This window comes from Schistocerca serialis, chromosome 1, assembly GCF_023864345.2.
Source record: "Schistocerca serialis cubense isolate TAMUIC-IGC-003099 chromosome 1, iqSchSeri2.2, whole genome shotgun sequence".
NCBI classification, from domain to species: Eukaryota; Metazoa; Arthropoda; class Insecta; order Orthoptera; family Acrididae; genus Schistocerca; species Schistocerca serialis.
In genome coordinates this window covers 826,236,150-826,260,492 of record NC_064638.1, presented here as the reverse complement: position 1 = coordinate 826,260,492, position 24,343 = coordinate 826,236,150, and the positions used below count along the sequence as shown (strand labels likewise).

Here is a 24,343-nt window from a genome sequence, read left to right as displayed (position 1 = left end):
CAGATACATTTCGATATTTTGAATCCGAAAAATTATTGCTTTATTTCAGATACATAGCAATGACACAAAAACTTGCCCCCTTTTCCATAGGGAATGAACATTTTTCAGTACAATGCATTACGTGATTTAATGTGTGTCATTTGCATTGGCTCATTTAGATGGTAAGTTAATCAGTGTATTGTAAACTCTGTTCCCTAAAGTTCAAATTTTTTGTATAACACTATACTATGTGCAGTGCATAATATTTAACTGCTGTGTCAAGATTCATGGATGTTTCTACTGGTCTCTAAAAACTGGATGTTAAATGTCTGTGGCGTTCAGTCTTATAAATGATGTTCATCCCACAGAAAATGCACCATCAATATGATGCACTTTAATGTTTCAACAAATTTACACAATTTTAAAATGTATTCATAATAAGCAGCTTACATCAACATACATATAATACTCATCATACATATAATACTTGTAAGCTGCACAGCACCACTTGTTCAAACTATTTTGAAACAATTCAGTCACCATCTCAATCTCAGTTATATGACTGATTCTCAAGTCAAACATAATAACATTGCAAAACTACTAACTTAAGACACTCTACTGACAAATACAGGGTGCCCATAAATTATCTTTACAATTTAAGACTTTAATAACTTTCAGACTATACTAGATATTAACAAATGGTTTGCACATGTGATAGAGTTTTTTACCTTCCAGGTAACACAATTTTTATGCAAAATTGAACTTCAAAACCTGATAAAATGTGGATGCTACAGGAGAAAGCTCAGTGCGTGGTCTGGTTCATACAGGCAACATCCAATACCCAAATGCAATGAAACTTTCGAACACTATGGATGGCAACTACTTGGACTTGGCATGTCGTATTTCATTTAAGGAGGCAGGTAGTGTTCCCCATAAACAAGACATGGATCACCCATCTATTTCACACACCAACATGGACTAGGTACAACAGATGTTTTCAAGGAGTCCAACAAAATCAGTGCATACAGTGGCTGGGGAACAGAGAGTTGAAATGAGATGATCAACAGTGCACAATGTCTTGCACGAGAGGTTACGGCTATATCCCTAAAAGGTGCAGCTGCTTGGGGCATTAAAGCTTACGAACAAACCTCAACCTGAATGGTTTGCAGTGGATATGCTAAGCTTGTTGGAAAAGATTTGTTTTCCGATGAGGTAACATTTCATGTATCTAGGAAATTAAATCATCATAACCTTCATATATGGAGTTCACAGCATCTTTGTGTTATGCATGAATGGAAAGTGTCCCATGGTCAATGTTTGGTGCGGACTAATGCACAGTTGCATTATTGATCCATTCTTTTCCATCAAGTCTGTCATCAACAGTAATGTTTACCTGGACATGTTACAAGAGGTTGCTGTGCCACAACTGGAACACCCGGAACCTGATGTCATATTCCTGCAGGATGGAGGACCACCCCACTGGTCCCTAGATGTCTGCCAATTTCTAGATGAGAAGTTTCCAGATAGGTGGATTGGCCAAGATGGTCCAATTTGATGGCTGCCACAATCCCCTGATCTTACACCATAGACTTCTTCCCGTGGGGTTTTGTAAAGGATCCGATGTACCAAATCACAGAGACCTACAGGACTTGAAAGCACGCATTCACAATGCATTTGAACGTGTCCCTGTAGAGATCTTGAATTGTATGTGGTGAGAAACGGAATTACAACTAGACATTATCCATGCCACTAAGGGGGAACACACTGATGAGTAAGAATGTGGAAAAAAATTCACGAGTTATCCTAAGACACACTGAAAAAGTCTCACTTACACCTCGTATTTTTTTGTTGGTTGATTAAGGTTCAGTTGGCAGCAATTTGAGATGACTGTCTCATAGTATTACTCAAAAATGACAGTAGTCCATGTGCTATATAAAGAGCCACCATATAAAAGATAAAAGTTATGGAGAATATATGAGGGAAGTTCAGCAACTAATGCAACACATTTTTTTCTGAAAGTGGTTTGGTTTTATTCAAGATTCCAATACAACATATTATTCCCCACCTTTATGTGAGCTGCTCTTGGGTGGACAGACCTGTGTGAGGCCTTGCATTGTCACGGAAAAGGATAAGTTCATTTTCATTTTTGTTGCAACAACCACACTGTAGTTGTTTCTTCAATAGTGCATGTCAGTGTTTCATTCTGTAAATATTAGCTGTTCCAGTTTACTGCACTGTATTCACCTATTTGACAATCCCTGACAAATGATCAGGGTAGTAAGTATTATATTCGTATTTTTTATGTTATACTTTCTGACAAGTTACACACCCACAAGAATCATCTCATTTTTTAGATCTATGGAATGAAAGCTGAATTTAATCTATTCAGTTTCATGATGGTAGCACAATACAATCAACAGTTGATAATTGCACCATGAGGGAGGACATCAAACACAATAACCCCTTCAGAGTACAAGAAGCTGTCGCCATGACTTAACCAGCTGAGGATGCTGCTTTGAACTTTTCTACAAAGGAGAGGTGGATTGCTGTTTTGTTTCGAGTATGAATTGATGAACTCACGTTTCATAGCATAGGATGATGATTGACAAAAACTTGTCACGATCAGCCTCGTAATCCGCAAGCAATTTCACACAGATGGTCCCTCTTTGCTCTTTATTGTCTTATAATAGGCTGCAAGGAAAGGAGCAGGCACACACCTCTGAGTGACCCAACTGGTGGACAAGTGTGTAAGTACCACTAACAGAGACATACAGTTGTGCAACGAGATGTTTGATTGTGATCCGTCAGTCACCTCGAATGACTCTAATGAGTGTCCACATGTTCGAACACTGCAGGGTCACAGCTGCGTGCAGTGGGTCAGAACATGGGAGATCGGACAGGTTTGCACAACCTTGTTGCAATGACAGACACCTCGCCCAATGACTCACCATACTTTTGTTCACTAATGGGTCTCCCCACGCATTCTGAAAGCATCTGTGAATATTTGCAAAGCTCCGATTTTCTGCCAAAAGAAACTCATTGACAGCTCTCTTCTTGGAACACATCTCCATTACAGATGCCTTTTTGGAGACCATGAACAGCACTATCACCCATCAGAAGTTCATGAAACTATAGGAGCTGAAGCAGGAATATTCCACGATATCACGCAACAAATTCTGCGATTTTTCAACTGAAATCGGCCGAGCAAAAAAGTGTTGCATTACTTACTGAATGCTCTTCATACATAAACCTGAAGAACCAGATTCAAGGATCAGGCAATACCACTGAAATATGATGATCAAAAAGTAATATCTGTTTTGAATCCATGTCTAGCAACATATTTCCAAACCTAAGATTACACCATAAATCCAACACAAGGCACAAACAGAATTTAATGCTACAGGAAACACTGATAGAAAACAAACTGACCTACAAGATGTATGACAAGGTGTGCAAACACACCTAAGAAAAGCACTATCAAGAGTGTTTTTGCACATCTGAAATCCTTCCCATTTTCTAACAAAGAAAATGGCACTTATGCTTCTTAAGACACAATCTCCTAAAACACAGAAAACTAAGATTCTTGTTACGGATACAATAGCAATATACCAATAGCAATTTTGTGTGTGTGTGTGTGTGTGTGTGTGTGTGTGTGTGTGTGTGTGTGTGTGTGAGTGAGAGAGAGAGAGAGAGAGAGAGAGAGAGAGAGAGAGAGAGAGAGAGAGAGAGAGATTCCAAAAATCCCCAGAGCAATAGAGATACTAGTGAAACAGCAACTACCCAGAAATATTGCCCACCAATGCTGCAACAGGTAACTACTGAATTCAATTCACGATTTGGAAGAGAAATATAAATAATAGTTTTTACGAAAATAAGGCCAAAAAGCTTTAGATAATATACACTGATGAGCCGAAACATTATTCCACTGCCCACTGCAAACAGAGCAGAGACAAATGGGGAATCACTTGAGTGATATGGGCTGCAAATACGAGGGCAGTTCAATAAGTAATGCAACACATTTTTTTTTTTCTGAAACAGGGGTTGTTTTATTCAGCATTGAAATACACCAGGTTATTCCCCAATCTTTTAGCTACACAACACCATTTTTCAACGTATTCTCCATTCAATGCTACGGCCTTACGCCACCTTGAAATGAGGGCCTGTATGCCTGCAAGGTACCATTCCACTGGTCGATGTCGGAGCCAACGTCGTACTGCATCAATAACTTCTTCATAATCTGCGTAGTGCCTCCCACGGATTGCGTCCTTCATTGGGCCAAACATATGGAAATCCGACGGTGCGAGATCGGGTCTGTAGGGTGCATGAGGAAGAACAGTCCACTGAAGTTTTGTGAGCTCCTCTCGGGTGCGAAGACTTGTGTTAGGTCTTGCGTTGTCATGAAGAAGGAGAAGTTCGTTCAGATTTTTGTGCCTACGAACACGCTGAAGTCGTTTCTTCAATTTCTGAAGAGTAGCACAATACACTTCAGAGTTGATCGTTTGACCATGGGGAAGGACATCGAACAGAATAACCCCTTCAGCGTCCCAGAAGACTGTAACCATGACTTTACCGGCTGAGGGTATGGCTTTAAACTTTTTCTTGGTAGGGGAGTGGGTGTGGCGCCACTCCATTGATTGCCGTTTTGTTTCAGGTTCGAAGTGATGAACCCATGTTTCATCGCCTGTAACAATCTTTGACAAGAAATTGTCACCCTCAGCCACATGACGAGCAAGCAATTCCGCACAGATGGTTCTCCTTTGCTCTTTATGGTGTTCGGTTAGACAACGAGGGACCCAGCGGGAACAAACCTTTGAATATCCCAACTGGTGAACAATTGTGACAGCACTACCAACAGTGGTGTCAAGTTGAGCACCGAGTTGTTTGATGGTGATCCGTCGATCATCTCGAATGAGTGTATTCGCACGCTCCGCCATTGCAGGAGTCACAGCTGTGCACGGCCGGCCCGCACGCGGGAGATCAGACAGTCTTGCTTGACCTTGCGGCGATGATGACACACGCTTTGCCCAACGACTCACCGTGCTTTTGTCCACTGCCAGATCACCGTAGACATTCTGTAAGCGCCTATGAATATCAGATGCCCTGGTTTTCCGCCAAAAGAAATTCGATCACTGCCCGTTGTTTGCAACGCACATTCATTACAGACGCCATTTTAACAGCTCCGTACAGCGCTGCCACCTGTCGGAAGTCAATGAAACTATACGAGACGAAGCGGGAATGTTCGAAAATATTCCACAAGAAATTTCCGGTTTTTTCAACCAAAACTGGCCGAGAAAAAAAATGTGTTGCATTACTTATTGAACTGCCCTCGTAGAATAATGCACTCACTCAAGTGACAAAGGGTAGATTGTTATAGCCCAGTGCCTGGGAATGAGCATCGCAAAAACAGCGAAGCTGTTCAGCTGTTCACATACTACTGTCTTCAATATCTATAGGAAGTGGCTGAAGGACAGTAAAAGCATTAGAGGGTGACAAGTACATGGGCATCCATATCTCATCATAAAATGAGAAGCTCAAAGATTTCCCCACTAAAGCAGGATATGCACAATTTGAGGCAGATCGGATGACGGAGTACAATGTTGGTGCACGCACAACTTTTTTAAATGACTTCATATTGATCATCAACTGTGCTGTTTACTACAATATCAACTACTGCAATTTCCAATGGTGATTGTTGTTGTGGTCTTCAGTCCTGAGACTGGTTTGATGCAGCTCTCCATGTTAATCTATCCTGTGCCTATCCAGTACCTACTGAAACCTACATCCTTCCGAAACTGCTTAGTGTATTCATCTCTTGGTGTCCCTTTACGATTTTTACCCTCCACACTGCCCTCCAATGCTAAATTTGTGATCCCTTGATGCCTAAGGACATGTCCTACCAACCAATCCCTTCTTCTAGTCAAGTTGTGCCACAAACTTCTCTTCTCCCCAATCCTATTCAATACATCGTCATTAGTTATGTGATGTACGCACCTAATCTTCAACATTCTTCTGTAGCATCACATTTCGAAAGCTTCTATTCTCTTCTTGTCCAAACTATTTATTGTCCATGTTTCACTTCCGTACATGGCTACACTCCATATAAATACTTTCAGAAACGACTTCCTGACACTTAAATCTATACTCGATGTTAACAAATTTCTCTTCTTCAGAAACAGTTTCCATGCCATTGCCAGTCCACATTTTATATCCTCTCTACTTCGACCATCATCAGTTATTTTGCTCCCCAAATAGCAAAACTCCTTTACTTTAAGTGTCTCATTTCCTAATCTAATTCCCTGAGCATCACCCGATCTAATTTGACTACATTCCATTATCCTTGTTTTGCTTTTGTTGATGTTCATATTATATCCTCCTTTCAAGACACTGTCCATTCCGTTCAACTGCTCTTCCAAGTCCTTTGCTGTTTCTGACAGAATTACAATGTCATCGGCGAACCTCAAAGTTTTTATTTCTTCTCCATGAATTTTAATACCTACTCCAAATTTTTCTTTTGTTTCCTTTACTGATTGCTCAATATACAGATTGAATAACATCGGGGACAGGCTACAACCCTGTCTCACTCCCTTCCCAACCGCTGCTTCCCTTCCATGCCCCTCGGCTCTTATAACTGCCATCTGGTTTCTGTACAAATTGTAAATAGCCTTTCGCTCCCTGTATTTTACCACTGCCACCTTTAGAATTTGAAAGAGAGTATTCCAGTCAACATTGTCAAAAGCTTTCTCTAAGTCTACAAATGCTAGAAACGTAGGTTTGCCTTTCCTTAATCTTTCTTCTAAGATAATTCGTAGGGTCAGTCTTGCCCCAAGTCTTCCAACATTTCTGTGGAATCCGAACAGATCTTCCCCAAGGTCGGCTTCTACCAGTTTTTCCATTCGTCTGCAAAGAATTCATGTTAGTGTTTTGCAGCCGTGACTTATTAAGCTAATCGTTCGGTAATTTTCACACCTGTCAACACCTGTTTTCTTTGGGATTGGTATTATTATATTATTCTTGAAGTCTGAGAGTATTTAACAAGTCTCAGACATCTTGGTCAACAGATGGTAGAGTTTTGTCAGGGCTGGCTATCCCAAGGTCGTCAGTAGTTCTAATGGAATGTTGTCTACTCCCGGGGCCTTGTTTCGGCTCAGGTCATTCAGTGCTCTGTCAAACTCTTCACGCAGTATCGTATCTCCCATTTCATCTTCATCCTCTTCCATTTCCATAATATTGTCCTCAAGTACATCGCCCTTGTATAGACCCTCTACATACTCCTTCCACCTTTCTGCTTTCCCTTCTTTGCTTAGAACTGGGTTTCCATCTGAGCTCTTGATATTCATACAAGTGGCTCTCTTTTCTGCAAAGGTATCTTTAACTTTCCTGTAGGCAGTATCTATCTTACCCCTAGTGAGATAAGCCTCTACATCCTTACATTTGTCCTCTAGCCATGCCTGCTTAGCCATTTTGCACTTCCTGTCGATCTCATTTTTGAGACGCTTGTATTCCTTTTTGCCTGCTTCATTTACTGCGTTTTTATATTTTCTCCTTTCATCAATTAAATTCAATATTTCTTCTGTTACCCAAGGGTTTCTACTAGCCCTCGTCTTTTTACCTACTTGATCCTCTGCTGCCTTCACTACTTCATCCCTCAGAGCTACCCATTCTTCTTCTACTGTATTTCTTTCCCCCATTCCTGTCAATTGTTCCCTTATGCTGTCCCTGAAACTCTGTACAACCTCTGGTTTAGTCAGTTTATCCAAGTCCCATCTCCTTAAATTCCCACCTTTTTGCAATTTCTTCAGTTTTAATCTACAGTTCATAACCAATAGATTGTGGTCAGAGTCCACATCTGCCCCGGGAGATGTCCTACAATTTAAAACCTGGTTTCTAAATCTGTCTTACCATTATATAATCTATCTGATACCTTTTAGTATCTCCAGGATTCTTCCATGTATACAACCTTCTTTTATGATTCTTGAACCAAGTGTTAGCTATGATTAAGTTATGCTCTGTGCAAAATTCTACCAGGCGGCTTCCTCTTTCATTTCTTAGCCCCAATCCATACTCACCTACTACTTTTCCTTCTCTGCCTTTTCCCACTGTCGAATTCCAGTCACGCATGATGATTAAATTTTCATCTCCCTTCACTACACGAATAATTTCTTTTATCTCATCATACATTCCTTCAATTTCTTCATCATCTGCAGATCTAGTTGGCATATAAACTTGTACTACTGTAGTAGGCATGGGCTCTGTGTCTATCTTGGCCACTATAATATGTTTACTATGCTGTTTGTAGTAGCTTACCTGCACTCCTATTTTTTTATTCATTATTAAACCTACTCCTGCATTAGCCCTATTTGATTTTGTATTTATAACCCTGTATTCACCTGACCAGAAGTCTTGTTCCTCCTGCGACCGAACTTCACAAATTCCCACTATATCTAACTTTAACCTATACATTTCCCTTTTTAAATTTTCTAACCTACCTGCCCGATTAAGGGATCTGACATTCCACGCTCCGATCCATGGAATGCCAGTGGTTACGGGTGCTGAAAACAAAGCAGTACTTTTCAATTGCCTGTTACCACTTGGAAAATGACCGAAGGTTGAAATTGCAGTAGTCGATATTACAATAAATAATACAGTCAATGGTGAATATAGGGTCATTTAAAAAATTATTCGGAAGTGTGATCCCACAACGAATACAACTTTGCAAGTACATGAGTTTCAGATCAAACAATTTAGGGTACACTGTTGAACAAGGGGATCCAAAGCGGATGACTCCCACATGTTCATACATTAACGCAACAACATGCCAAATTACAACTGCAGTGGGCACAGGATCATCAAGACTGGACCACGGATCAATGGAAATTTATCACCCGCACAGATGAATCATGTTTCTTGTTACATCAAGTTAATGGTTGTGTCCAGATACAACATTATCCATGTGAATGGCTGCTCAAAACACACATTGCACCACAGACCCTGGTTGGTGGAGATAGTATTATGCTATGAGGGACATTCACATGGGCTCCCATGGGACTTGTTATTTTAAGACAAGGCAACACAACAGCTGTTGACTACATGAAGATTATAGAGTACTAACTGCACCCCTTCATGCTAGAGGTCTTGCCCAACCGTGACTGCATCTTCCAGCAGGGTAACTGTCCATGTCACAACGCCAGAATCGTGCAACTGTTATTTGAGGAACATGATAGTTAACTTAAATCGATGTCTTGGTTACCAAATTTGCCTGACCTGAAGTTGATAGAACATATCTAGAATTCTATCAGATCCACTCTGTCTAATTAGTGGCTTGTAATTTACTGGGATTGTGTGATCTTTGCATAGACCTCTGGTATCACATACCTCTGTAAACCTACCAAGGACTTGTCAAAGCCATGCAGAACCAGTGTTGTATTGCATTCTGAAGGTGGACCATCTTGCTATGAAGCAAGTGGTCATAATGTTTTGGCTCACCAGCATGTCTTAATACTGTTGATGGCAAGTATGGGTCGCTTTTAGGAGTTTATTTTTAAGGGCACTGACATTTTCCAAGTTACTAATTAATTGGTAACACTTCTCACTAAGTTCACAGTTAAGATATCAACTAAAATAACTAACAAAATATATTTACACTTATGCTAACTCTAAACTGATTGGTTTGCATACTGTTCTCCCTATGTTTTCTCCTCCACTAATTCAAATGATTTATGGGTGCAGGGCCAACCGAACTGTGTAGTACCAGGCTTCAGTTTTTTCTTGACTTAAGGGGGGACGTTGATGAAATTGACCAAAAATGTCCATTTTTGATTTATTTTTTATTTGTTAGTACAACTCATGGACAACAAAGTTTCAATGTTGAAATTGCATCCGAAGTGCCTGAAAATTAATTAAAAGTGTGACGCGCCCTACCTGCCAAGCCCACATTTTGAAGCAGCACTTCAATACCAGCTCAGTGAACAACGATTCTGTGTATTACTTTCAACCCAACATGTGCGGGATACATCTAGAAAGCCGTGATACACACTCTTTGGTTTTATTGATCATCTTTGGCTGATCCTGCACTTCTCAAAAAGTGTGTTCATGGCTAAATCCAAATGACACTCTAAATTCACTCACATGGAAACGATGCCCTAAAAACAAATTTGCATCTGCTGCAGTTGTCAGAAGTGCAGCTTATGATGCAGTTACTGTATTTAGTGATGGGAACGTCGGGAGGATGAAGGTATTAGAAAGAATGGGCTTCAAGATAGAAAATTTTACTCAAGAAATCCTGAGAGAAATAGATTTACAGCGCGTCTCTGCAGCTGAAAATTCAGTTTAAGATCTGGTAAAGGTAAGAAGACAGACAACAAGAAACAGACGAGAAGCCTTGAAGGGAAAGACAACCCAGAGTACAAAGATGCCTTCTGAAGAAGTGACATAAGGAAAAAATTTAGGTTGAACTTTAAATTGCATTTCCTGAAAAGATTATGTACCTTTTCCTCAGAGTCTATGAATTCTAGAATTATAAAATTTTATACACGTTTCTGTAAACCTATAAACGTTGTCTCAAGAGAAAATTTTGAAATTCTGATTGCAAGCTGAGATATGGGGCAATGTGCTTGGAATTTTGCATGAATTTAAAATTGTACTTGTGGAATTATAATTAAAAAATTATGAAAATTCTCCTATTTGACCTATTTCAAAAACCTCACGAGAGAAGCTCACAACATATAGAGAGATGAAACAGAGAAATTTTTGTAGAAATTTCTTGAATACTTTCTGAAAAAAGGAACATACATTATTTTTTGAAAATAAAACTTCAAATTTCATTAAAAAAAAGTTGAATATATATAATCAAAGGATTTTATATGTAAATGTGTTACTTTCATGTAAAGTGTGGTACAAAATTTCATTGCCATATCTCCAAAACTGTGGATTTGGTGCATTTTTGAAATAGTGTGTGTTTTTCATCAATGTCCCCCCCCTAACAATGTTGTGTTATTTGATGTCGTGCACGGACGGTGTATTTGAAATGATTCGTGTGTATGAAGTGGCCATTTGGTAGCCTGTGATGGGGCTCTATAAAGTTTAATATAGAGTTCTTGTAATTTATTATACTATTATTAGTGAGTACCTGAAGATAGATAGTAGTGAGACCATTTAGTTTTTGGATTATGATTATCAGTAGTTGCCAACATGGATATAACAAATTTAATCATTACTTGTTGAACGACATTTTTTACTGTTACGTGGGTTGTTGTTGTTGTTGTTGTTTGGGGAAGGAGACCAGACAGCGAGGTCATCGGATTAGAGAAGGACGGGGAAGGAAGTCGGCCGTGCCCTTTCAAAGGAACCATCCCGGCATTTGCTTGGAGCGATTTAGGGAAAGCACGGAAAACCTAAATCAGGATGGCCGGACGTGGGATTGAACCATCGTCCTCCCAAATGCGAGTCTAGTGTCTAACCACTGCGCCACCTCGCTCGGTGTGTTACATGGGTAACACCATTAAGTTTTTATAACAGTATGGCCTAATTAGTGCCACATATATGAAATTAATGATACCTGCCACTTTTAGAAACAGAGACGAATATACGAAACGACATAGTGAAAACGCCTTTTGGCAGCATATTCGTTGCGGTACCTGGTTCGAGAAATCTAGTACGGTGATCTGAGATATTTGTTTCCTGACTTCTTATTTTTGTCATCACTAGTCTGTCAGGTTTTGTGCTCATGAGAGACAGAATGGATATTAATGACTTTACCACACCAAAATAATTTTATTTATGTAATGAAGTTTGCTGAGAATTTATCATGTACTGGAGACTGATAAGATAGGGGAGGGTGGGATTGATTTTAGGTTGACTGTTTGGTGTGTTGAGGACCAAAATAAAGGTGTTACTGAGTCCCTCGGTTCAGAGGTAGTTCTTTGGAGTCAGTGATGTCTGCCTGAAACATGTTCTGATGACAAAAATATGTATGAGTGGTAAAATCAAGGCACTGAAGGCAATAGTGATGTCAGGACTGAGAAGCAGTTCCTGGAGAATTATATGGATTGGCCTGGTACATACAGGGCATGGACAATGAGTGGTGACTAAGGGAGACGGGACAGTTCATCCTCATGCAAAAACAGCCCTGGATGATGTGAGCTGTATGAACAGAGACCCTTCTCTTGGAACACGGCGTCACCATTGGGGAACAAATGTTGTACCATGGGATGGACCTGAACGGTTCATTGAATACCACGATATGGCTGCCCAAGAATTAATTGAACCTCTGGCTTGGTTTACTGTTGGTGAGTAAAGTCAGTCGTAAGTTGGAAACAGCATGAAGCAAGACTCATCTGATCAAATGACTGTTCCATTTCTCCATAGTCCAGGTTTCATGGCTTCAGCAGCACATTTTCCTGTTATGGGCATTTGCATCATCACTGATGAATAGTTTTGGAATTCCAGTTTGCCCTGCCATTCTCTGCTAGTGGAACTCCCTTCGTGCTGTTCTGATGCTGATAGTGTTTGACCATGGGACCTTCAGTTGTCTAGTGACTTTTGCAGTTTTCATTATCTTTTCTTTCGTCACAATCCTCTTCTTTAAAACACCACACACTTCAGCTCCCTCGGTCACGGAAGAACAAACCATAGAAGCATCAAGAATTCGCCCATGTTCAAATTCGCTTAGCTCTGACGTAATGCATTCACAACCACACAGAACAATGTTCTGACTATGGCTGACACTTGTAATGTATTGAGGATATTGCATAGGTGTCGCTCATGGTCAAATACAACAGCGCAACCTGCAGGTTTTGCTAGTACTTCCGTGTATGTTCAAACACACATTTCGCACTGTGTTTCAATATTTTTTAACATCTGTAGATCAGAGCAGACTCAGGGTCTCCCAGGGCTCACTAAGCGCAATAGAAATTCCACCTGCATCCAACCTCCGGCAACTCAATTACAGGCGAAGACAGTTACAGAGCAAATGATGCCTCCTAATTGGGAGATTCACAATAGTAATAGCGATAAGACTAAAAACATAATGGACACAAGTTGAACTGCCAATAATAAAAACAAAATCAGAGAAATAGGTTAAGGCAGCACGCATGTGCCACTGGGCCTCTGCAAGTGACGGAAACCGTCCCATCCACAGTTATCCCACACCTGAGCCATTACAGTCAAGACATTAAAGAGCATTAAACAGAGTGCTACCCTTAAAATGGATATAAGGTGCAGCAGAGAGAGTCAAAACACATCTAAAAACAATTAAAATGGATGGGAAGAGACAGCTGGTGAAGGAGTTACGATGGAGGGTTCCCCAGACCTAGCACGCACCAGGAAATGCCAAAGCTGCAAATTTAATTTTTTTTATTTACTTGATGATGATAAAACTGTGGTACGTAATTAAATTTGAGGAAAACAGTGTTATAAGAATGTAATCTGGTGTAAAGTTTTCTTATAGTGAGTCAAACTTAAAATCATTTTGCAGATTTGAAGAGACCAAGGCTTCCACCCTGGCTGTGTATTCGGAAGTCTGATATAACCCTATAGTCTTGAAACAGTCAGTGGCGCATATCCCTAATGGCTTGGTCACATGGGGCTGATTCCTGAACAGATGCTTGAAAGTTGGAAGGACCGCCACACTAAATGCCAATGACTGGGGCAGTGCTAAGATTTTTATGGTCTGTTGAGCCAGAAGGAGGCGCTTCCAAATCTGGAGTCATGGTTCACCTGCATCTGTGTACAGACTTTGAAGTGGGCTGGTCCAAAAGGCTCCAGTCAATATCCGAATGCGCTCATGATAGACAGTACCTAACACCTTGAAGCACGAAATACGGGCTGATGCATAACCTATGGTATCATAATCTAACAGTGATGCGACAAATGCCATATGAAACTGCAGGAGGCACGACCTGTCAGCTCCACACACTTTTTTGCCAAGGCATTTCAAAATATTCAATGATTTGAAGCTCTTTGTTTGTAGTTCCTTCAGGTGTAGAATCCAAGGTTAATTTCGAGTCAAACTGCAGGCACAAAATATGCAGTGTCCTTAAAATGTAAAATACTGTCCCTCATTGTGAGCTCTGGTTGGTTAAAACTTCAATTAGCGTGGTTAAAACTAATGTACAGTCTTCTCTAGTGAGAACTTAAAACCAGTTTTACTGGCCCAAGCTTCCAGCCTCCTGATGGTCACCTGTAGTTGCTTCACTGCCCATGAACGATCAGAGAAACAGTATGAGGCTGCAGAGTCATCCCAAAACTTACATTTAACAGGACTCCTGACTGTGGAGGAGATGCTATTGATAGTGATTGCATCGGGGAACCCCATCTCCTGAATACAGCAATCAGACAAGGCATCACCAACACACTATCGTAAGGATTTTGTACTTGTGTGTATGCTTTTTTTGAGGTGAAGAAACACATCAACCAAATGGTTTCAGCATAAGGAGCCCTGTGTTGCCATCTCCAGGAGCCAGACAAAGCAATGAATGACCACACACTCTTAGAGTGTTATCCATACAACTGTTCAGGGCTACACTGCAGTAACTGTTAGGATCAGTACAATCCTTGCCTGGTTTCCATAATTGAATTGACATTGCCTTCAAGTCATGGGATGCTGTCTATTAAGGCAGATCTGACTACAAAAAAGACAGAAGTTTGCCTCTGGCACCAGGTCACACATGTGACAGAGCATTGCAAGATGAACTGCTCACTGACTAACTTCAAGTTATAACACATTCACACGAGGCCAGTTTAACAAAATAAAGGGTTCTTTTAATTCCTTAACATAAAAACTCCGAGTTATCATTTTTATTATTATTGACAGAAACTTAAAATCCTGAGTATACACAGGCAACTTATGAAGACACCTTTTTTTTTTAAAAAAATTTTAACCACACTTATATCTGTTTCAGCACAAATAGTTAAGTGTTGGGCTGCTAGGGTGGCATCTGGTACTACATTTGTAGGCTGGCTGTTGTGTTTTGGTTGAGATGGTTGGCACTAGATATCACCCACACTGTCTACATTGGATACTCTACAACAAAATGTGTGCTTTCAGCCTCTCTCCTGTATTGCTATTTAGGCAATGTTTTCAGAAAAAGGATGGCCATAGTGATCCTGAAATTAGCTGCTTAGAAAGTGAGGAAGATGGATGTTACTTCATTAGACACAAACCGATGACAGTTCGTTAGCTGAGTGACAAGCACTTGCCAGAAGTATGAAATAAATACATCCTCTGCACTCCAGCCAGCCCCTCCAAACTATTGTGATGGGCATGGTTAGACTTTATGGCTACACAGAAACTAAAAATTGACTTCAAGTTTCAGGATATTTTAGTCCAAGTCCAGTGCACGAATATACTCAGGATTTTTTTACTGCTGGTCTTCAAGATTTTGTAACACTTATTTTGGGCTTCAAAAGCTATCTTTATACATCTACATTCAAAATAGGAGGTTTTTCATTGATAAAAAAATAATTTTTTGGAACATGATTTGAAAAAAATCAACATGTTAAAGGGTTTAAACGGTATAAGTTCCACTGGAAAACATAAGGTGTTCCCAGCAAGAAATCTCACTCCTAACTGGTGCGAGATGTAAAGCGTATCCTTTCATATCCGTAGTTTAGACCCACCAGTAGATGATAGCAGCACCCTGATACTCTTGGAGAAGTGAAAGGAACAGATGCTAAAAGGTCACGAGGATGACAAAGTTGAGTACCATAGGACAGATTGTTCCTAATTCCTGCCTGGATACCAAGTGAAGGCAAGAGTGAGTGGATGGGAGGGGAGGGGGAGGAAGTAGAGGAGGGGAGGGGAGGGGAGGGAGTGAAGGCAAGAGTGAGTGGATGGGAGGGGAGGGGGAGGAAGTAGAGGAGGGGAGGGGAGGGGAGGGGGTGAAGACAAAGGTGGTGGAGGTCGTGAGGTGAGGCGGGGAGGGGGCAGAGGCGGGGAGGGGGCAGAGGCGGGGAGGGGGCAGAGGCGGGGAGGGGGCAGAGGCGGGGAGGGGGCAGAGGCGGGGAGGGGGCAGAGGCGGGGAGGGGGCAGAGGCGGGGAGGGGGCAGAGGCGGGGAGGGGGCAGAGGCGGGGAGGGGGCAGAGGCGGGGAGGGGGCAGAGGCGGGGAGGGGGCAGAGGCGGGGAGGGGGCAGAGGCGGGGAGGGGGCAGAGGCGGGGAGGGGGCAGAGGCGGGGAGGGGGCAGAGGCGGGGAGGGGGCAGAGGCGGGGAGGGGGCAGAGGCGGGGAGGGGGCAGAGGCGGGGAGGGGGCAGAGGCGGGGAGGGGGCAGAGGCGGGGAGGGGGCAGAGGCGGGGAGGGGGCAGAGGCGGGGAGGGGGCAGAGGCGGGGAGGGGGCAGAGGCGGGGAGGGGGCAGAGGCGGGGAGGGGGCAGAGGCGGGGAGGGGGCAGAGGCGGGGAGGGGGCAGAGGCGGGGAGGGGGCAGAGGCGGGGAGGGGGCAGAGGCGGGGAGGGGGCAGAGGCGGGGAGGGGGCAGAGGCGGGGAGGGGGCAGAGGCGGGGAGGGGGCAGAGGCGGGGAGGGGGCAGAGGCGGGGAGGGGGCAGAGGCGGGGAGGGGGCAGAGGCGGGGAGGGGGCAGAGGCGGGGAGGGGGCAGAGGCGGGGAGGGGGCAGAGGCGGGGAGGGGGCAGAGGCGGGGAGGGGGCAGAGGCGGGGAGGGGGCAGAGGCGGGGAGGGGGCAGAGGCGGGGAGGGGGCAGAGGCGGGGAGGGGGCAGAGGCGGGGAGGGGGCAGAGGCGGGGAGGGGGCAGAGGCGGGGAGGGGGCAGAGGCGGGGAGGGGGCAGAGGCGGGGAGGGGGCAGAGGCGGGGAGGGGGCAGAGGCGGGGAGGGTGTGCGCATAAAAAATGGGGAGTACATTCTCTGGAGGTTAATGGGAGTCCTGGCACAGGGCTGCTAGGTACTTTCCAAAATAGTAATCCCACTCAAGGGTGGGTGTTGGGGTCGATGCCCCTCATAAGCAAAAAGAATATGGTATGTTGAATGACGAGTAAACTGTCAGGTGGTAATCGTTTAAGTGAGCAACAGTTGGTACCAGTGGAACAGAAGATGAAGATTCCTGCTTCAGCAAGGAGAATGCTACTGGGAATAGTCCAGTCAAATGTCACAATGATGGACTGGGTCAAACAATTTAAAAGCTGAAGGTGTTGCCAAGCCATAAACCCGCCAATAACAGTCCAACTGGGACAAGACCAGTACCCAGTAAACACAGAAGAGTAGCATGATCCACAGCCCAAGAGGTGTGGGCAAGGAAGTGTAGAGCATTATGGCTGCGCACGCAACTGGTCTGTAGTTGACAAATATGCAGAGGCTAACTCAGCTTTTTATCAAAGAGGCAGCTGAAAAAACAGGACTGTATCAATGTCCAAACGCTGGATATCCAAGCAGAGTTTTGGATCACTATGGACCACAGTATAACAACAGAAACGCACGGTGCGCATTTTTACTGAAGATAATTGGAAACCATGTGAAAGGGAAAAGCAGACACCCTTACAACTAAAAAATTATCAACCTACAGCACATAAGTGATTGTGGCCTGACAGGGGCTACAAGCCCAAAAACTGAGGTCATAGGTGCCCATGTTAAAACTAAACACGAAGACAGAGAGGAGTTTAAAAATGATTATACATCAATCCCAATTGATGTAAGAGAAGACAGCTGAAAACAGGGATGTGGAGAAGGCAGCTGCTGACAGCCAGGTTATGAAGACTCACTGCTACAGGGCACAGAGACAGAAGGATCCTGCTCCATGATGTCCACAGAAGCATAGGCTGTTTTGTGCTGTCAGCCTGTGAAGCCCAGCGCAGGGCAAAGGTATCACATGGCAACACTGTCGAAGCGGATCTTTGGGGAGGGGGGGCGGTGGCAATGCTACCATGACACTAAGCCTCAGAGCTGAGTTTGAGGTCACATGTCTGCGAGGCCATGTTCTTCATGGAGCGAGATGTAGCAAGAACAGTACTATAAGAGCCAGACGGTAGAAAGCAGGGTTTGCGACTTGCCAATAACTTGTGAGTGACCGGGTGAGGAACGTTTTGCTTTACCCTGATCTCCTGGACAATCTGCTCATCAAGATACAAGGAAAATCTTGAGAGAAGGCGGCATGATCGCCATTGCAGTTGATACAACGTGAGAGAAGGAGGCGGGGACAATCGCCCTTCTGCGCACCCATACCACAGGTTACACATTTGGCTGGGTATCAACAAGACATTCGAGAGTGGTTGAAACGATGACACTGGTAGCAGCGCATTTGGTTAGGAATGTATGGTCGGACTGGGATAACTTCATAGTTTGCTTTGATCTTGGACAGAAGAACCACTCTGTCAAAGATGAGAAAAAGAGTGCGTGAGGGCACTAAGGGGGCATCACCTGATGGACGGCAATGACACCTTGATCAGAGAGGTATGTTTGAATTTCTGCCTCGGTCAGACCATCGAACACCTAGTGTAAATAGCACTACGGGAAGAATACAGTGTTTGATGGGTGTCGACACGAACAGAATAGCTGTGGAGGAGCAAAGCTCCAAGCTGTTGTTGTGCTTGAGAATCAGAAGCAGTCTCCAAAAGTAAAATGCCATTGTGTAAATGAGAGCAGGATTTCACAGGGCCAACACCTTCCTGGATAATAAACGGGTTTATCGTAGCAAAGGACTTACAGTCTTCAGTACATGAAATCATGAGGTGGTGTAGCTGGTAGGGTCTTTGAATCGTTAGCTTCATTCCGTTTACCTTTAGTAGAAATTGACTGTGAAGATGACGATTGGCTCACTGCAAGAAAATCTCCCACAATCGTCAGCGTCTCCGAAGGTGCACTCCTTCCAACGAGGAGGGGGGCCCTCTTCACAAGGGGACGCACCTGCTTCTTTAGGTGATTGTTCACACCTCCCAAACACCTGACAGAAGGACCAATTGGCAATTTGGGAAGGTGGCAGCTCCGGCAATCACCCCTCCCTGGGCCTGGCCTGTACTAGGAAGTACGTGTGAACCCTACCTGTCGACCTAGGGCTGGGAATTATGCGTTGCCGAGTCACCTGTTATGTGTCAGTCACATGGCCCGGCCTTCAGGAGCGCACAGGAAGGAAGAAGAAAAAAGCCTCAAATGCCGAAGTTGAGGAAGGACAGGAGAAAGAGAACAAAAAAAGGAAAAGGGAACGAAAAACAGTAGTGAGACTGTCTTTTTGTCAGCTACAGACAATGAGGAACATTCCAAAAAACACCCCAGACATGTTCCCCAAGGGAGGGGAAAAAGGAGAACAAGAGACATGCACCACGGAAGGCAAAAAATGCTGCAAAGGTTCGGGCCCTGTGGTAGCCAAGCACGAACCTGCCAAAGTGTGGCGAGCCCACTGGGGGGAACTAGTGAGATAAAAACAAATACACATTTGTAGGGAACTAGAAAGTCCCTATCATAGAGGATAACTAAAGTGTGATTGCCAAACATTGTTATATGCCTTTTGTAGATCGAAGGAGACTGCAACAAGGTATCAACATTTAGAAAAAAACATTTCAGTTGCTATTTCCAACATAACCACATGGTCAGTTGTAGATTGTCTCTCTGGGAAATCACACTGATAAGGGAACAAAACACCCCAAGTTTCAAGAACCCAGAGTAATTTGTGTGCAATCATCCTTCCCAGCAGTAACCAGGGTACACTCACGAGGCTAATTTTTTAGTAGCTTTTTGTAGACGTTGGGTTTTTGCCTGGCTTAAGAATGGGGACAATGATACTATCTCGTCATTGCAAAGGGTTGTTTGGTTGCTCCTGTGTAGTGAAAGTGTTAAAGAGCTCCCAGTATTTAACGGAGTGCTGCCTATAAAACAGAAAATGGGGTGCAGCTGAAAAGGAGCCAAATAACATCTCTAAGCAATTAAAACAGAGTAAAAGGTGGATGAAAGAGTGAGTTGGTCAAGACACAAGGATCAGGGCCTACCCAGAACCAGCATGTTCCAACCATAGCCACTTTTGCCCTTGCCCTCAAGGTAGCTCAAAACCTTGTATCTGAAAATAAAAGCCACTTTCACAGAGAAAAGAGACCTAGTTCAACTGTATGTGATTCATCTGCCAAAATTTGAGGCACAGAATTTTCGAGGGCCATGCTCAGCATGGAGGGCCAGAACAAGGAGGCCTTCCACAACACTATGAGCTATTGTTTGTACAAGTAAGGCTCCACAACTACTACGTGATGGTGGTTTATTGTGTGAAATAAAACTGTTGTAGCCTGGTATTACCAATGTGGAGGCAACACAGAACGGTGCATTCCCTCTGGAAGGAATGGAAAGAACAGTGCCATGCAGCAACAGACTCCTTGATGGTATGGGGTTTATTAGAGGACTTAGTAGCCAATCAGATGTCATTCCATCTCTGAGTGAGCAGAGATCTTATTTGCACCCACATATCAGCACCTGTAATTGGCAAAGTGAATAGGGGGGCAAAAATCACTCATCTAGCCAACCTGCTGGCCAGATCATTCTCTGGGATACTCACAACCAAAAGACTTCGGAACCAAAGAAAGATAACTGAGCAATCATATGACTAAGTTCAGCGAGGTCATGAATAACAGAAATCATTGGGTGACAAGTAACATCGGCCAATGATCTGAAGACTGCTCATTGAGTCACTACACATTACAATGTGATCAAGTGAGCATATTTAAGAAAATGGAGGGCCCTATTAACGGTTATCAGCTCAGCTGTAAAAACACTACATGTTCCTGGCAACGAATGATGTTTCTCACTGGCAGGGGATGTAAAAGCATATCCTGTCTTACCCACAGTTTTAGAGCTGTCACTGTAAAAGATGATAGCACCCCGAAACTCCTGAAGAACTGAATGTAACAGACGCTAAGTACACCAAGGAGACAGCAGACCTTAGGACGTTGAAACAGACTGGTCCTAATTCATGGCTTGGGCACCAACCAAGGAGGGGTGTGTGACAAAACATGGGCTGCACATTCCTTGGAGGAGAGGTGGAGATCCTGGCAGAGGGTTGCAATGCACACTGCAATTGGTAATCTAACCTAACGGCAGATGTCCAAAAAGAATGGGATACATTGGATGATCAGGGAATTGTTGACCAGTGATGGCACAGGAGACCAAGAGTCGGTACTGTTGGAACTGAAGAGGCAAGATCCAAACTTCAGCAAGGAGACACTCTATAGAACTAGTCCAGAATGTGTCAGGGGCCAAAAGAACTCCATGCAGCCTGGCAACCATCATCCAGTCGGGATGAGACCAGGGCCCTGTAAGTACAGAGAACAGTAGCACAATCTACACCACAAAAGGAACGGGCAAGAAAAAGAGTCTTAAGTGTTCACATGCAACTAATCTTTGACAAATATGGGGCAGCCAACTCAGCTCCTTATAAAAAAAGAGGCTCAAAAAATGGGTCTGTGAAAATACTTCCAAATCCTCTGTACCCACAGAGAGTTCTGGGTACCGAGGAGCTGGTATTCACCTGGGACTGTGGAATGTGAGCTGTATCAAACGTAAAGGTCATCAGCATGTAGTGCAAAGGTGACCAGCAGCCCAACAGATGTCACTAATCCATTGATTGCAATAAGGAAGAGTGTCACACTCAGGACAGAACCCTGTACGATGCCGATCTCTTGGATACATGGAGAGCTGAATGAAATACCAATTCACTCCCACAACAATATCTGGGATAAAGACATATAAATTAATATTGGCAGGGAGCCTTGAAACCCCAGTACTGTAGAGTAAGTAAAATGTGATGGCGTCAAGCAGTGTCATATGCAATATGTAGGTCAAAACAGACTGCACTGAGGTGTCGACATTTAGAAAAATGCCTGAAAATAGCTGTTTCTGGACCAGATGGTCAGTTGTTGATCATCCCTCCAAGAAACCATACCAGTAGGTGGATAAAAGCTTTGAGACTCAAGAACCAAGCAAAATCTGTGGGCAACCACCCTCAAGCAGTCTGCAGAGCCCAATTGTGAGCCCAAGGGGGGGTTAGCTGTCATGAGACATGAGCTTTTTGCCTGCCTCAAGGATGGGGATGATGATACTGTCTTGCCATTGCAAAGGGAAGACACCTTTGAGCCAAATACAGTTGAAGACCCAGAGCAGACACAGCATTTGAGTAACATCCAGGTGTTTGATCATCTGATTATGAACTGAATCAGGGCCTGGGACCAACTTGTGAAATAAGGAAAGTGTCTGAAGCAGTCTGCAGTCTGTATGATTCATCATATGATCCGGCTTGGCAGAGGTGAATCACAGGCAGACATCTTCAACTTGTCATTTCTGCAGTAGAAAGGATCTGATTGGACTGATAGACTTAAAGAGACCAAAGTACGTGGTCATCATTCCCTCTAACCTATATGCTCAGCTGGAATAACCTATATGCTTAGCCAGAAAGAGGACACAGAAGGCAATCCTGGTAAATCTGATAGTAACCAAGAATCAATACAGTAGAAGAAATAAATATAAAGGCATGGGCACTTGAAGGAAAATTAACTTTATTGATTGGAATACTTGGGTAGAGTGAATGTGCAATAGTATGAGATCCGGTATACTGACAAATGCAGTCAAATGACATCACATTTGATGCTGGTAATACAGTATATAACAAGACATAAATGATTCAGCCTCTGTTGGTCCATTATGGACAGGTGGTAGATAGTGGAACTCGGTATACAAAGACACTCAGCAATGTGCAGTGTTAGTGTGTGTGTGTGTGTGTGTGTGTGTGTGTGTGTGTGTGTGTGTGTGTGTGTGTGTGTGTGTGTGCGCGCCTTTACTGCAGATAGGATATGGACACTATTGATGACAGTGTGTATTGTGTACATAAACCAGGACTGTGACAATGCCATGCAAGGAACACTTGTCATATGATGAAAAAGCAAAAACCAGTACATACAATGAAATGGAACACACTGATCATCAAATCACCAAGAAGTTGAACTATTCAAGTACAGTGATTGATAATTTCATTAGACTGGGCACACAATATGGACAAAAAGGAAAATATGGGCACAGTAGAAAATTATCTGACACGTGGAAACAGTTACTTTTGGACAAAGCAAGGGCCACAAACTTGTTGCCAATCTTCAGTTGCCTGTAAATGCCAGACATGTGCGACAAATTGTCATATGACAGCTACCTAGCATTCAAGAAATGACAGCAGAAACTTGCTCTAACATCCATACATAAACAGACTAGATTGAAGTTTGATGAAAAATGTATGTTATGGACTTCAAAATGGGATGAAATGATCTTCAGTGATGAGAAGAAGTTTAATTTAGATGGGCTGAATGGATCTCAATTTAATTTGCATGATCTGAGAACAGAGTAGGAGGTAAGCTGAGCAGAAAATTTTGTGGTGGAAGGGATAGATTTGAGCAGGCTTCTGCACTAACAGCAAATTACACATTGCTTTGCTGAACACTAGAATGAGCTCCAACATGTATCCTGAGATGCTAGAGACAAAACTGATTAGAATGTATGAGGACTTACGGGACAAAATCCTAATGTTTCAACAAGATAATGCATCTGTGGATGTGTCTGCTATATCAAAAACTGATTTGAAGATAAAGAGATCGCTGCAGTGCCCTGGTCTGCACATAGCCCGGATTTGAACCCCGTGGAAAACCTTTGGGGAATACTCCACTGCGTGTTTGTTACAATGAAGGCAATTTGAGACTGTATGCGAGCTGAAAAGAGCAATACGAGAAGAGTGGGCAATAACTTCACCGCATGAATTACAAACCCTAACAAAATCAATGGCGAAGAGAATTTCTGAGGTAATCAGAAGAACAGGGGTTGGAAAAGTACTGAATGGAATAATACAACATTAGATTGAGTGCCTTTATACAAATTTCCAGCCAGGAAATGCAAACACCTTATTTTGTTACCCATGTTACGAAAGAATCTATGTAAGCCCATCATGATTGTCTATGTCTTATATGTATCTACTACTTTCATAGTAAATTCAACACATGTTGCTTCAGACATTTAATTATTTCATAGGAACCCTGCTTTATATCGATTTCCTCCACTATAAAACCAACCGATAACAGTAAGTAGAAGAGAGAGTGGTAAACTCTGCCCAGAAAATAGCTGGAGGCCCCTCATGACCTGCTGTACAATGAGAGATGCTTTCTCTGTAACCGACCTGTGTTTCCCCATCCTCCTTTACCAAAAGAAAACTATCAATGCACACAAGTTAATAAAATCTCATAAAAGAGAACAATGGTGACAAGACAGTAAACCAACAGATGTAAAAGAATATGAGTTAAAAAGGTGAGAAGGGCATGGGCCAGGCCAGACCACCAAGCAAGGGCAGCAAATGGGCCCCCTGGGATGGGGCAGCAGCGAGGTATCCCTCCAATCCCTCAATGGCTGATGAGGCCAATGT

The 24,343-nt window shown here is 43.2% G+C and overlaps 1 protein-coding gene across 1 annotated transcript in view; it reads right to left on the bottom strand.

Moving 5' to 3' along the window:
- LOC126484558 (GTP-binding protein Rheb homolog) overlaps positions 1 to 24,343 on the bottom strand; it is a 72,943-nt gene that overhangs the window by 5,221 nt on the left and 43,379 nt on the right. The window lies entirely within an intron of this gene.